Source organism: Melospiza georgiana, chromosome W (genome assembly GCF_028018845.1).
Source record: "Melospiza georgiana isolate bMelGeo1 chromosome W, bMelGeo1.pri, whole genome shotgun sequence".
NCBI classification, from domain to species: Eukaryota; Metazoa; Chordata; class Aves; order Passeriformes; family Passerellidae; genus Melospiza; species Melospiza georgiana.
In genome coordinates this window covers 1,103,818-1,115,432 of record NC_080464.1, presented here as the reverse complement: position 1 = coordinate 1,115,432, position 11,615 = coordinate 1,103,818, and positions in this window count along the sequence as shown.

Below are 11,615 nucleotides of genomic sequence, written 5' to 3'. Positions count from 1 at the left end.
ACCCCAAATCACCCCAAAATCACAAAGTTTCTCCCCTAAAACCCCAAATCCGGAATTTTTACCCAAATCAAACCCCCAAAATCCCAAAGTTTTGACCCAAAAACCCCAAAATCCGCCGGTTTCACCCCAAATTTCGGCTCGGGACCCCCAAAATTTGGGATAAAATCCTCAAATTTTGCGGTGAAATCCTCAAACTTTGGGTTAAAATCTTCAAATTTGGGAGCAGAAACCCCAAATTTTGGGTTGAAATCCCCAAATTTCTCTCCAGAACACCCAAATTTCGGCTCGGGAACCCAAATTTTGGGTCAAACCCCCAAATTTTTGGGTCAAAATGCCCAAATTTTGGAGCAGAACCCCAAATTTCCATCCGGAACCCCCAAAATTCGAATTAAAATCCCCAAATTTTGGGTCAAACCCCCAAATTTTTGGGTCGAAATCCCCAAGTTTGCATCTGGGACCCCCGAAATTCGGATTCAAATCCCCAAATTTTGGGTCAAACCCCCAAATTTTTGGGTCGAAATCCCCAAGTTTCCATCTGGGACCCCCGAAATTCGGATTCAAATCCCCGAATTTTGGGTTTAAATCCCCAATTTTCACCTCAAACCCCCCCAAATTTCCACTCCAGACCCCAAATTTTGGGTCAAAATCCCCAATTCCCCTCCCCCCACCCCCCCGCCACGTCTCCCTCTCGCCCCTCCCCCACCCTTTTTTTTTGTTGTTGTTTTTTCGGTTTTTTTCCCCTTTTTCCGTTTTTTCCCTGCTTTTCTCCCCCCTTTTTTTACCCCTTTTTTCCGCTTTTCTTTCCCCCTTTTCCCCCCCTCTTTTTTTCTGCTTTCCCCCCCCTTTTGCCCCTTTTTTTTCGCTTTTTTCCCCTTTTTGCTGCTTTTTTTTCCCGCTTTTTTTCCCCTTTTTTCTCCCCCTTTTTCCCCCTTTTTCTCGCCTTTTCCCCCTTTTTCTCCCCTTTTCTCTGCCTTTTTCCCCCCTTTTCCCCCTTTTTTTTTCGCTTTTTCCTGTTTTTTTTCTGCCTTTTTTCCTGTTTTTTTTTTTTTTTTCCCGCGTTTACCCCCTCCTTTATCCCGCTTTTTTTTCGATTTTTTTCCATTTTTTCCGCGTTTTTCCCCCCCAAAAAATCCCCCAAAATCCCGCGCGGGTGGGGGAGGGGCGAGACGCGGCCGCCGCTTCTTCTCCCCCACCCCAAATTTTCCGTTCACATTCGCGGCTTTTTCGCTCAAATTTCGCTAAAGAATCAAAAATATTTTGGGAAAGGGGGGGAGGGGCGGCCACGCCCAAAATTCCCCCCAAAAAAATCGCGGAAAAAAAAGAAAAAAATCCCAAAAAATCCCAAGAAGTCCCAAAATGCGGGTGGGGAGGGGGGGGACCCCAAACTGGATTTGGGAGCCCCAAAATTCCACCTGGGAACCCCAAATTTGATCCAAAAGCCCCAAAATTGCCCCTAAAAGCCCAAAATTCACCCAAACCCCGAATTTTGATCGAAAAGCCCCAAAATGGACCCAAAAGGACTCAAAATTCACCCCAAACCCCCAAAATTCCACCTGGGAACCCCAAATTTGAGCAAAAAGCCCCAAAATTGCCCCAAAATGACCCTAAATTCACCTAATCCCCCCCCCCCAAAATGTCATCCAGGACCCCCAAATTTTTAGTCAGGATCCCCAAAATTCCACAGAAATTGCCCCAAAAAAGCCCAAAATTGACCCCAAACCCCAAAATTCACCCAAACCCCCCCAAAAAGGCTCCAGAAATGGTAAAAAAAATCTCAAAAAAAGGTAAAAAAGCCCAGAATGATGCAAGAAAGACTCGAATAAAGGTAAAAAAAAACAAAAAAATCCTCAAAAATCCCAAACTCTCCAAGAATCCCCAAAAACAACTTGAAAAAAAATCTCCCAAATTCAAGAAGCCCCAAAAATGAAAAAAAAAATACTCCAAAAAGGCTCAAAAAATTGGGAAAAAAATACTAAAAAAAAAGGCAAAAAAAAGGGTCAAAAAATGCAAAAAAAAAAAAAAAAGACCCCAAACTCCTCAAAAAAGCCCCAAAAAATTCCACAAAAAATCAGGAAAAAAGGGAAAACTCCCCAAAATTCCCAAAATCTTAAAAACCCACCCAAAAAATACTCCCAAAATGGGTAAAAACCTCAAAACATGCTGAAAACAAAAAAAAAAAAGTATCAAGGAATACTTTAAAAAATCAAAAAAATATAAAAAAATCCCCAAAAGTCCAAAAATTTCAGGAATCACCCCAGAAATTTCCAAAACTCAAAAAAAACCCAACGATAAACCACAAAAAAAGCACCAAAAAAATGCCAAAGAAACCCTAAAAATTAAAAAAAAATCCCCAAAAAATCAGAAAAAATCCCCAAAATTCACCCCAGAAAAATTTCCAAAACTCAAAAAAAAAAAAAAAAAAAAACCAACGAAAAATCCCACCAAAAAGAGGCAAAAAACCCCTAAAAAATCGCATAAAAATCCCCAAAAAATCAGGAAAAATCCCCCAAAATCGGGAAAAATCCCCCAAAAATGGCAAAAAAAAAAAAAAAAAAAATTTGCAGAGAATAAAAAAAAAAAAAAACCGGAAAAAAAACACAAAAAAATCCCCCAAAAAAGTCAGGAAAAAATCCCAAAAAAATCGAGAACAATCCCTAAAAAATCCCAGAAAATTGCAAAAAAAACCTTAGACAAATGGGGAAAAATCCCTAAAATATCGCAAAAAAAATCCCAAAAAATCGGGAAAAATCAAAAAAAATCGTAAAAAAATGCAAAAAAAATTAAAAAAAAATGGGGAAAATCCCAAAAAGATCCCAAAAAATTGGGATAAATCAGGGAAAAATACCTAAAAAATCCCAAAATTTTGGGAAAATCCACAAAAAATTGGGAAAAATCTCCCAAAAATTGGGAAACATCCAAAATAATCGCAAAAAAAATTGCAAAGAAAATTGCAAAAAAATCGGGAAAAATCCCAAAAGGATCCCAAAATGTTGGGAAAAAATCCTGGAAAAATCCCTAAAAAATCCTAAAATAATTGGGAAAAATCCCAAAAAATCCCAAAAATTCCCAAAAAGTTTCCCCCCCCCACAAACTAATAAGCTACTCAGCCAAAGATGAGGTAAGTTGTAACAAGGTCAGTGTACCGGAAGGTGCACTAGGGCTGCCAAGACGTAGCTTAAACAAAAGCATTTAACTTTGTTGCCTTCTGGAGCAAGGCAGGCGACCTGGTTCTGAGGTACAGCTCGACAGCCCACTCTCCAGGGCCGCTCGGGCCAATGACACACGCAGACATCAATATGATGGACAGTCAAAAGGCGTTTATTACTTCTTCTCGTGGGGTCTTATAGTCCTAGGGGTCTCTACGTCAAAAGGGGGTTTGTCCTTCTTACCTATGGTTAGTAGGGAATGGAAAAGTACTGGGTAAGGAATGGAAAGATACTGGCACTACTGTTAGTGGGGCCACATTCCTAGGGTAATCTCTTATCTTAGAGGAACAAAGGGTCCTGGCTTTCCGTAACATCGCGACAACTTCTGCAGCGCCTTTTCCCTATCTACCACATCTCCCCCCCTTTTTCACAAATGAATGAGGTAGTCATATACATAGGTACTAAAATGAGGTATAAGGTTGTAACTTGACAAGGGAAAGGGGTTTTTGGAAAACCTGAGTAAGCTTTTGCCAGACAAGTTTGGAAAATCTTGTGACTGGCAGTGTTCCCTGGTTGAATTCCCAGCAATTGTCGTCGGCCTAAGAACTGGATGTTGGTCCGTTCCAGGCGGCTCTGAACGAACGAGACCAGCTTGTTCAGCAGGCATGGTCCGAGGGTAACTGTTAGAAACAGCATCGCCAATGGACCTATCAGGGCAGAAATCAGAGTGGTTAGCCAAGGTGATTGATTGAACCAGGACTCGTACCAGCCCTGTTGGGCTTCCCTGTCTTTCTGTCTCTGAGCCAGTCTGTTCCGAAGTTCTGCCATGGAGTCTCTCACTACTCCCGTGTGGTCTGCATAGAAACAGCACTCCTCTTTCAAGGCGGCACACAGGCCCCCTTGCTGCATGAACAGGAGGTCCAGGCCTCGCCTGTTCTGCAAGACCACTTCTGAGAGTGAGGAGACTGACTTCTCTAGAAAGGAAATGAATTTCTCGATCCTTTGCAGGTCCTCGTCAATCGTTGCCTGCAGCTGTGACAGTCCTTGGTGCTGGGTCGCTAGGGCTGAGACACCCGTGGCCGTTCCGGCTGCTCCCAGGCCGAGCAGCATTGCAATAGTTATACCTGTCATTATTTCTCTTTTGTGGATCCGGCTGGGTCCCTCAAGAAGATGGTACATCTCCTCGTCTGAGTGGTACAGGACCCTAGGAACAATCAGAACTTGGACACAGAAGTCGTTAGAGTCATTGAATTTGGGAAGGAACACACAAGGACTCACTCCGGATCGCTGGCAAACCCACATCCCAGATGCGGATGGGACTGCCCACTTATTGTTTTTCCTGTTAGGCTTGACAATTTTGGTGCAGATGTTGCCTTTCCGCCTAGCTAGGGTTGTATTGCCAAAGCATCTGCCTCGGCCTGTGACTTGACTCAGGGTGATTCCTTTGCAGGGGGTATCCCATCTGCACTGGTGAGGGGCATCGGCTGTGGAGTAACTGAAGGCAGTGTTTAAAGCGACTCCTTCGTAAAAGGGGGGTTTGACATCGTAACAAAGCCAGCAGGATTCGGTTAGGTTAGGGTTGGATTTGTTCAGGGATACAAAGGTAGCTTCTAACCTGCGAAGGATTGGGTCTGAGTCTGACTCGGTTAAGCGGCTCATCTGAAAGGTTTCCGCTTGACCGGTCGGGACATTGCTGACCCCTGTGGGTAAGGTTTTGGGGTAGGTTATGTTTCTCTCTTTCGGCACGCTTTTAATCACTTTGTTGGGTCCGACCGCTCGGGGTGCCGACGGTTGGAGCCTGATAATTTGCACGTTCACCCTCTCTTTTGACCCTTGAAGGACTACTGTCCACGTCTTGCCTGTGGCCCAGCTAGGGTGATCTGGCTGCAAGACCGTCATGTTGTAATCAGTGCATGCCCGAAATCTAGGGATTTTATGTTGGTTTCGATGGAAGTTTCCGTGAGAGAAGAAGGGTGTTTTGCAGCCGATGGGTGCCCAGGTGAACTGTAAGAGTTTGTCTGGCTCTTGTGGATCCCACCCAGGCCCTGACGGTCTGGCATCTGTAACCATGGTTTCGCAGCCCCAGTGCCCACAATATCCCCACCCTGGGTGATTGCAGTAGCTTTTCCCAGGGTTTGAAGCTGGGCACCAGTAGGATAGGTACGAGTGTGTGACGTGTGGGGAATAGGGGTTTACCCTTGGCTGTCCTGGAAACAGGTCGGTGATGCGGAGCACGAAGGATGGGGTGTTTGGTGTGGTGATTTCTCTGAGTACTTTGCCACTACTAAGGTGTGGCATGACCCACCTGAAGGGCCGATGGGGGTAGTGATCTGGGCTGGCTTGCCCTCTGGCGACAAGCCCCAACAGCAAAATCACACAGAAACACCCTTGGTGCTTGGGTCTCACCTGTGCGGGTCTCTCGGGCACTGCCTGACGGCTTGGTGGTCTGTCGCTTTCCTCTGGAATGGGGATGTACGCATCACGAGGACGTCCCACGAGCAGGTCCTGTAAACAAAGACTCGCAATTCTCGTCAGTCTCATTCTGCTCGCTATGAAGGTCCGGTTTAATCGACTTAAGTGGACACCACCTGATTTTGCCGTCCTTTTTGACAGCTGCGTACCCTCGCCCCGCGAGCATCAGCCTCCAACCCCGTTCCCACTGGCCTAGCTCGTTTCTGATTACCACCTGTGGGCCCTCTTCTAGCATTCGAGTGGCCCAGTGTTTTTGGATGGGACTGTTTGTTTCATCTCCCCTAGGGAATTGATTCAGTGCCAGCAAAGCGGTTGCCAGCATACGTGCCTGATCTCCTGGGGGAATGGCATTGGCAAAGCCCTCTGCTTTTGCCAACACTTCTAGCTTGGTTTTCAGAGTCTGGTTTGCTCTCTCAACTATGGCCTGCCCGGTACTGTTGTATGGGATGCTTTGCAGTAACGTGATGCCCCATTTCGAGGCGAATTCCTGTACTGGTTTGGAGGTGAAATTGGAGCCATTGTCCATTTTGATCTGCTTGGGGATACCAAGCCAAGCCATGGCTGTCAGCCACTGCTGAATTGTGGCTTTGGAGTTAGTTTTGGGGTGCTGTGTGGCTATGATCGTTCCGCTATAAGTGTCCGCTGTCACTGCAAGCCATGCTCGGGGCTTCAGCAGTTCGCACCAGGTGAAGTCTGACTGCCAGATATCTGAGGGCTTGAGACCTCTCGGGTTGACCCCGCAGGTCTAAAGGGGTGACTTCTGGCAATGAGGGCAGGTGGCTACCACATGTTTCGCGTCCGCCGTCGAGATTCCGCATCTCTTCGCCAGTGCTTTGGCTCCGATGTGGAGCGACTCGTGCAGTTGACGAGCTCTTTGCAAGGTCCAAACGCCTTTTGCTGCGGCGTCCGCTTTGTCGTTGCCGATCTGGAAGTAACCTTTGACTGGGTCATGGCTGTTGATGTGGATGACTGACACGGTGCCCTGTCGCGAGGAGAGCGCTTCTTCCAGCATTAGGGCTGCTGCTGATGTTGACACTCCTGGTCCTGCCATGGCTAGGCAGAGCCTTGCCACGAATATAGAGTCTGTTACGATGTTGAGGTGTTCGTCTTGGAAGAGTCCGCACGCCAAAACCACTGCTGCTGCCTCCAGCTGTTGCACTGACAGTGTGGGGTCACACACTTTGACGCAGTGCCATTGCTCTCCTACTTGCCACACTGCTGCTGCGGTTGAAGTCGTGGAGGAAGCGTCTGTGAAGACCGTTGGTCCCGGCTGCGGTCTGTCCTTGACCTTCAGTGGCATGTCCATGTCGACTACGGTCAGCAGCTGAGTCCAGGGTGGTCTGGAGGAGTAGGAGATTTGTCCTCCGAAGCCGGAGAGGGCAAGGGCTAGGTACTCCGATATTGTGGCTGACTCCGTGGTCAGCTGCTTGCGAAACGGAAGGTGGATGCTTGTCGGCTCGGTCCCTAGGTGTTTCAAGGCGAGTCTCCTGCCTTTCATGATGAGGCTGGCGGTGCATTCGATTCCTGGGGAAAATGCACGAGCGGGTCTTCCGAGGACCACCCATTGGATCGGTCGGTCCTTTTCAGCAGGTCCTTGGGCCAGTGCTCCCACTGCCCCCTTCGGTGTAAAGTGGACATACAGGTCCAGTGGCATGGCTGGGTTCCACCTGGCAAGCGTGCCAGTGGACATCTGGTTTTCGATGAAGTCGAGGGAGCTCGTTGCTTGCGGCGTCAGCTCCTTGGGTTCCCAGGGGTGCTTTCCTTTCAGGAGGTCGTACAGAGGGTCCATGACCTCGGGAGGAATCAGGACAATGTTGCGAAGCCACTGCAGTGATCCCACCAGGTGTTGCACGTTGTGCAGCGTCTTGATGTCTCGGTTGACCTTCATCTCGGGGGGTGTCACGTAGGAGCTTGTAATTCCTACTCCCAGGAAGGTCACGCAGGGTCCTCTCTTGATCTTTGCGCTCGCGATCTCGAAGCCGTTGGCCTGAAGGGTCTCCGTGATTGTGGACACCAGGTCATCTACTTGGTTTGTCGATGGTGCTGTGACCAGGATGTCGTCCATGTACTGGATGATGGTTGCGGTGGGATAGGAGTGTCGGACCGGCATCAGTGCTTTGTCTACGGTGATTTGGCATATGGTCGGGCTGTCGACCAGGCCTTGTGGAAGTACTCTCCATTGGAAGCAAAGGTTGGGCCGCTCGCCATTTCGAAACGCCACGGAAAAGGTGAATCGTTCTCTGTCCTCAGGGTGCAGGGGTATTGAAAAGAAACAGTCCTTGATATCCAGTACTGCACACGGCTGCCCTGCGGGGATGGCTGAGTTCACGGGTAGCAGTGTCTTGACTGGACCCATGGGTCGGATCGTCCTGTTCACTTCTCTCAGGTCGTGGACGAAACGATAGCCTTCTCCGGACCTTTTGGGGATCACAAATACAGGGGTGTTCCATCGGCTGGTGGAGGGTTCTATGTGACCCTTTTGCAGTTCGCGGTCGACCAGTTCCAGCAAGGCTGCCATTCGAGGCTCTGTCAGGGGCCACTGCTCAACCCATACAGGGTCTGATGATTTCCAAGTCAATTTGATTGGCAGCGGAGGGTGTACGGCAGTGACCCTCATGATAAATTTGTAATCCGAAATCCGAGCATGGAAAGGACGTCCCGTTTCCCCAGGGCTGGGATGCTTGGAGTGAGGGTGCTGCCAGGGAAAGCTGTGCCGGCTGGGGACAGCTCGCTGAGTTGCTGCCCTTCCCCGGAAGCCTGGGCTAACGCGGTCGTCCTGCCATTCCTGCTTAAATACAATCCGCCCCGCCCCATGAAAAAGCATGCGGCTTATTTGCGTAATATCAAAAGTGAGCAGATCGTTATTGCTAAAAAGGTCGTCCTCAAGAGTGGGTACTACAGCTGAGTTGATCCCTGTTTCTGAAATCGCTTTGGCTTCTTTTGGGTTAACTGGGGTATATGCCCTTTGTTGGTTCCCCCGCGCTCCGGCAACCCCCCCCGGGAAAGCGTGCATGGAGGCTGCCGGTGCCCGGTCCCCACAGGCTGCTTTTATTTTTCCCCAATCGGTGAGTTTGTGTTGCGATTGTTTCCCGATATTGTTTAAAGCTTTATTCGGTTTCGCTCGAAACCACATTAATTCTGCTCTCTCGGTTTCCGAGACCCAGCCGGGCTCGGTCGGCTCTTCCGAGCTGTCTGAGCAGCTGTTACTTGACTCTGAGCCGGAAGCTGACTGCCGGTACGCTTCCGGTGCTCCGTGCCGTTTTCTGCGGCTTCGACCTCGCTCCTCCCTGCGGGGGTGGTGCCGCTCCCTCCCCCTGGGGTCCCCCCGCCTCCTGCCGGGGGAGGTCCTTACCCTATAAGGACCTAATTTGAATAGAGCGCTCTGGTTGGTTTTACGCACCTCCGCGGGGGCCGCCCCGTCTCCCCGCTCACCCGCGCATGAGTTGTTAAGCAGGCTGACTGCGTTTCCGCCCCCCGCCTCCTCCATTCCGCCCTCACCATGTGGTTCGGCGCCATTTTTAAACGCACATGGCGGGGGCGAGTTTTTACCGATCCCGGCGGGGTCCGACAATCCGGCCTTGTTCCGCGCCTCCTCCGCGAGTCCCTGCCAGAAGCATCACGCGCGCTGCTCTACTTCTTGGGCCGGACGGGCGGCCGGCAGGGAAGAGACGGATAGAGAAACCGCGGTTTTTTCGGACGGTTCCGCGGGGGGACTAGGACCTGGCGGGCTCCACGGGAAGGTCGGGGGGTCCCCTGGGGGTTCCGGGGGGTCTCCTGGGGGCTCCGGGGGGTCTGGGCTCGGGCTCGGGCTCGGGAAGGGGTGGAACGCGCCCGGCCCCCTCATGTTCCCACCTTCAATCCGATCGCTCTCAGAGGCGGTCTGCGTCGCGGCCCCCACCCCCGGATTTGGTGTAGCTAATAAACGTATACGCGCGGCTTCCCGCGTCTCCTGTTCTTCTAACGTCTTGCGTAGGGCCTCTTCTACTTTCCCCCACGCTTTGAGGTTTTTACCACTGCCTGTGGACTTAGAGTCCTCTGCTGAGGCGGCAGTGCACTTCTCCCGCACTTCCGAATATAATATATTTACCGGACGTTCGATCGTCCCCAGCTCTAGGAGCCTTGCAATAGCAAGATTAGAGTTCCTGAGCTCACCTTTAATTCCCCATTGCTCATGAGCCTGACTTACGACCTTCGCTGTGGATTCCATGGTCCACGCTGGTCCGGAGGCGTCCCTCCCGCTGTGGTCAGACCTGCTGCCACAGCCGCTGTCCTCTGTCCAGGAGAATCCCCGTTCCCCGGGCACAGATCACTTCCCCGCGTTCCGGCACCAAATGTTGCCTTCTGGAGCAAGGCAGGTGACCTGGTTCTGAGGATCAGCACGGCGGCCCACTCTCCAGGGCCGCTCGGGCCAATGACACACACAGACATCAGTATGATGCATGGTCAAAAGGCGTTTATTACTTCTTCTCGTGGGATCTTATAGTCTAAGGGGTCTCTACGTCAAAAGGAGGTTTGTCCTTCTTATTTCTGGTTAGTAGGGAATGGAAAAGTACTGGGTAAGGAATGGAAAGTTACTAGCACTCCTGTTAGTGGGGCCACACTCCTAGGGTAATCTCTTATCTTAGAGGAACAAAGGGTCCCGGCTTTCCATGATATCGCGTGATCTTCCACAGCGCCTTTTCCCTATCTACCACAGAACTTACACCTGAAAAATGTCTGCTAACACCAGATCGTCTTGATGCCAAACTCCAGCCCAATCAACATGATCTGGAATAAGAAAGCTACTCCCCCCACATCTAACTAAAGCATTCACTAGTCCTAGTATAGGTGATAGAAAAGACACCATTGGCACGATAGAGACCACGTACCGTAAGGGAAAGATGAAATAATAATGAAAACTAAGCTATAAACAGCAAAGATCAACCCTTGTACCTTTTGCATCATGGTGTAGCAAGAAAAATCATGCAAAATGAATTTAAGTTTGCTACCCCGAAACCCAAGCGAGCTACTTACGAGCAGCTATTATTGAGCGAACCCGTCTCTGTGGCAAAAGAATGGGATGACTTGTCAGTAGAGGTGAAAAGCCAATTGAGCTGGGTGATAGCTAGTTGCCTGTGAAACGAATCTAAGTCCACTCTTAATTCTTCTCCAAGGAAAACCTGCAAACCCTAATGAAGGGCCATTTAAAGGAGGTACAGCTCCTTTAAAAAAGAATACAATCTCTACAAGCAGATAAATACTGGTTTTTCCAACTGCATTGTGGGCACTCAAGCAGCCATCAACAAAGAGTGCGTTAAAGCTCTACACTACAAAAATATAAGAACCTCATGACTCCCTCCCCATTAACAGGCTAACCTATATTCAAATAGGAGAAATAATGCTAGAATGAGTAACCAGGGTCCTCCCTCTACGACGCAAGCTTACATCTGTACATTATGAACAAACCACCAATATACGACAAATCAAACAAGCACAGTATTAAGTATCTTGTTAAACTGACAGAGGAGCGTCCATTAAGAAAGATTAAAACCTGTAAAATGAACTAGGCAAACCCGTCAAGGCCCAACTGTTTACCAAAAGCATAGCCTTCAGCAAACCCAAAACAAGTTTTGAAGGTGATGCCTGCCCGGTGACTCACGTTCAATGGCCACGGTATCCTAACCATGCAAAGGTAGCAGAATCAATTGTCCCACAAATCGAGACTAGTATGAATGGCTAAACGAGGTCTTAACTGTCTCTTACAGGCAATCAGTGAAATTGATCTCCCTGTACAAAAGCTGGGATAAACCCATAAGACAAGAAGACCCTGTGGAACTTCAAAACCAGCAACCACCTTAAAACACATACTCACCTACTGGCTTCACTGACACATAAGATTCTGGTCTGCGTTTTTTGGTTGGGGCGACCTTGGAGCAAAACAAAACCTCCAAAAATTAGACCACACCTCTAGACTAAGAGCAATCCCTCAACGTGGTAATAGCATCCAGACCCAATACA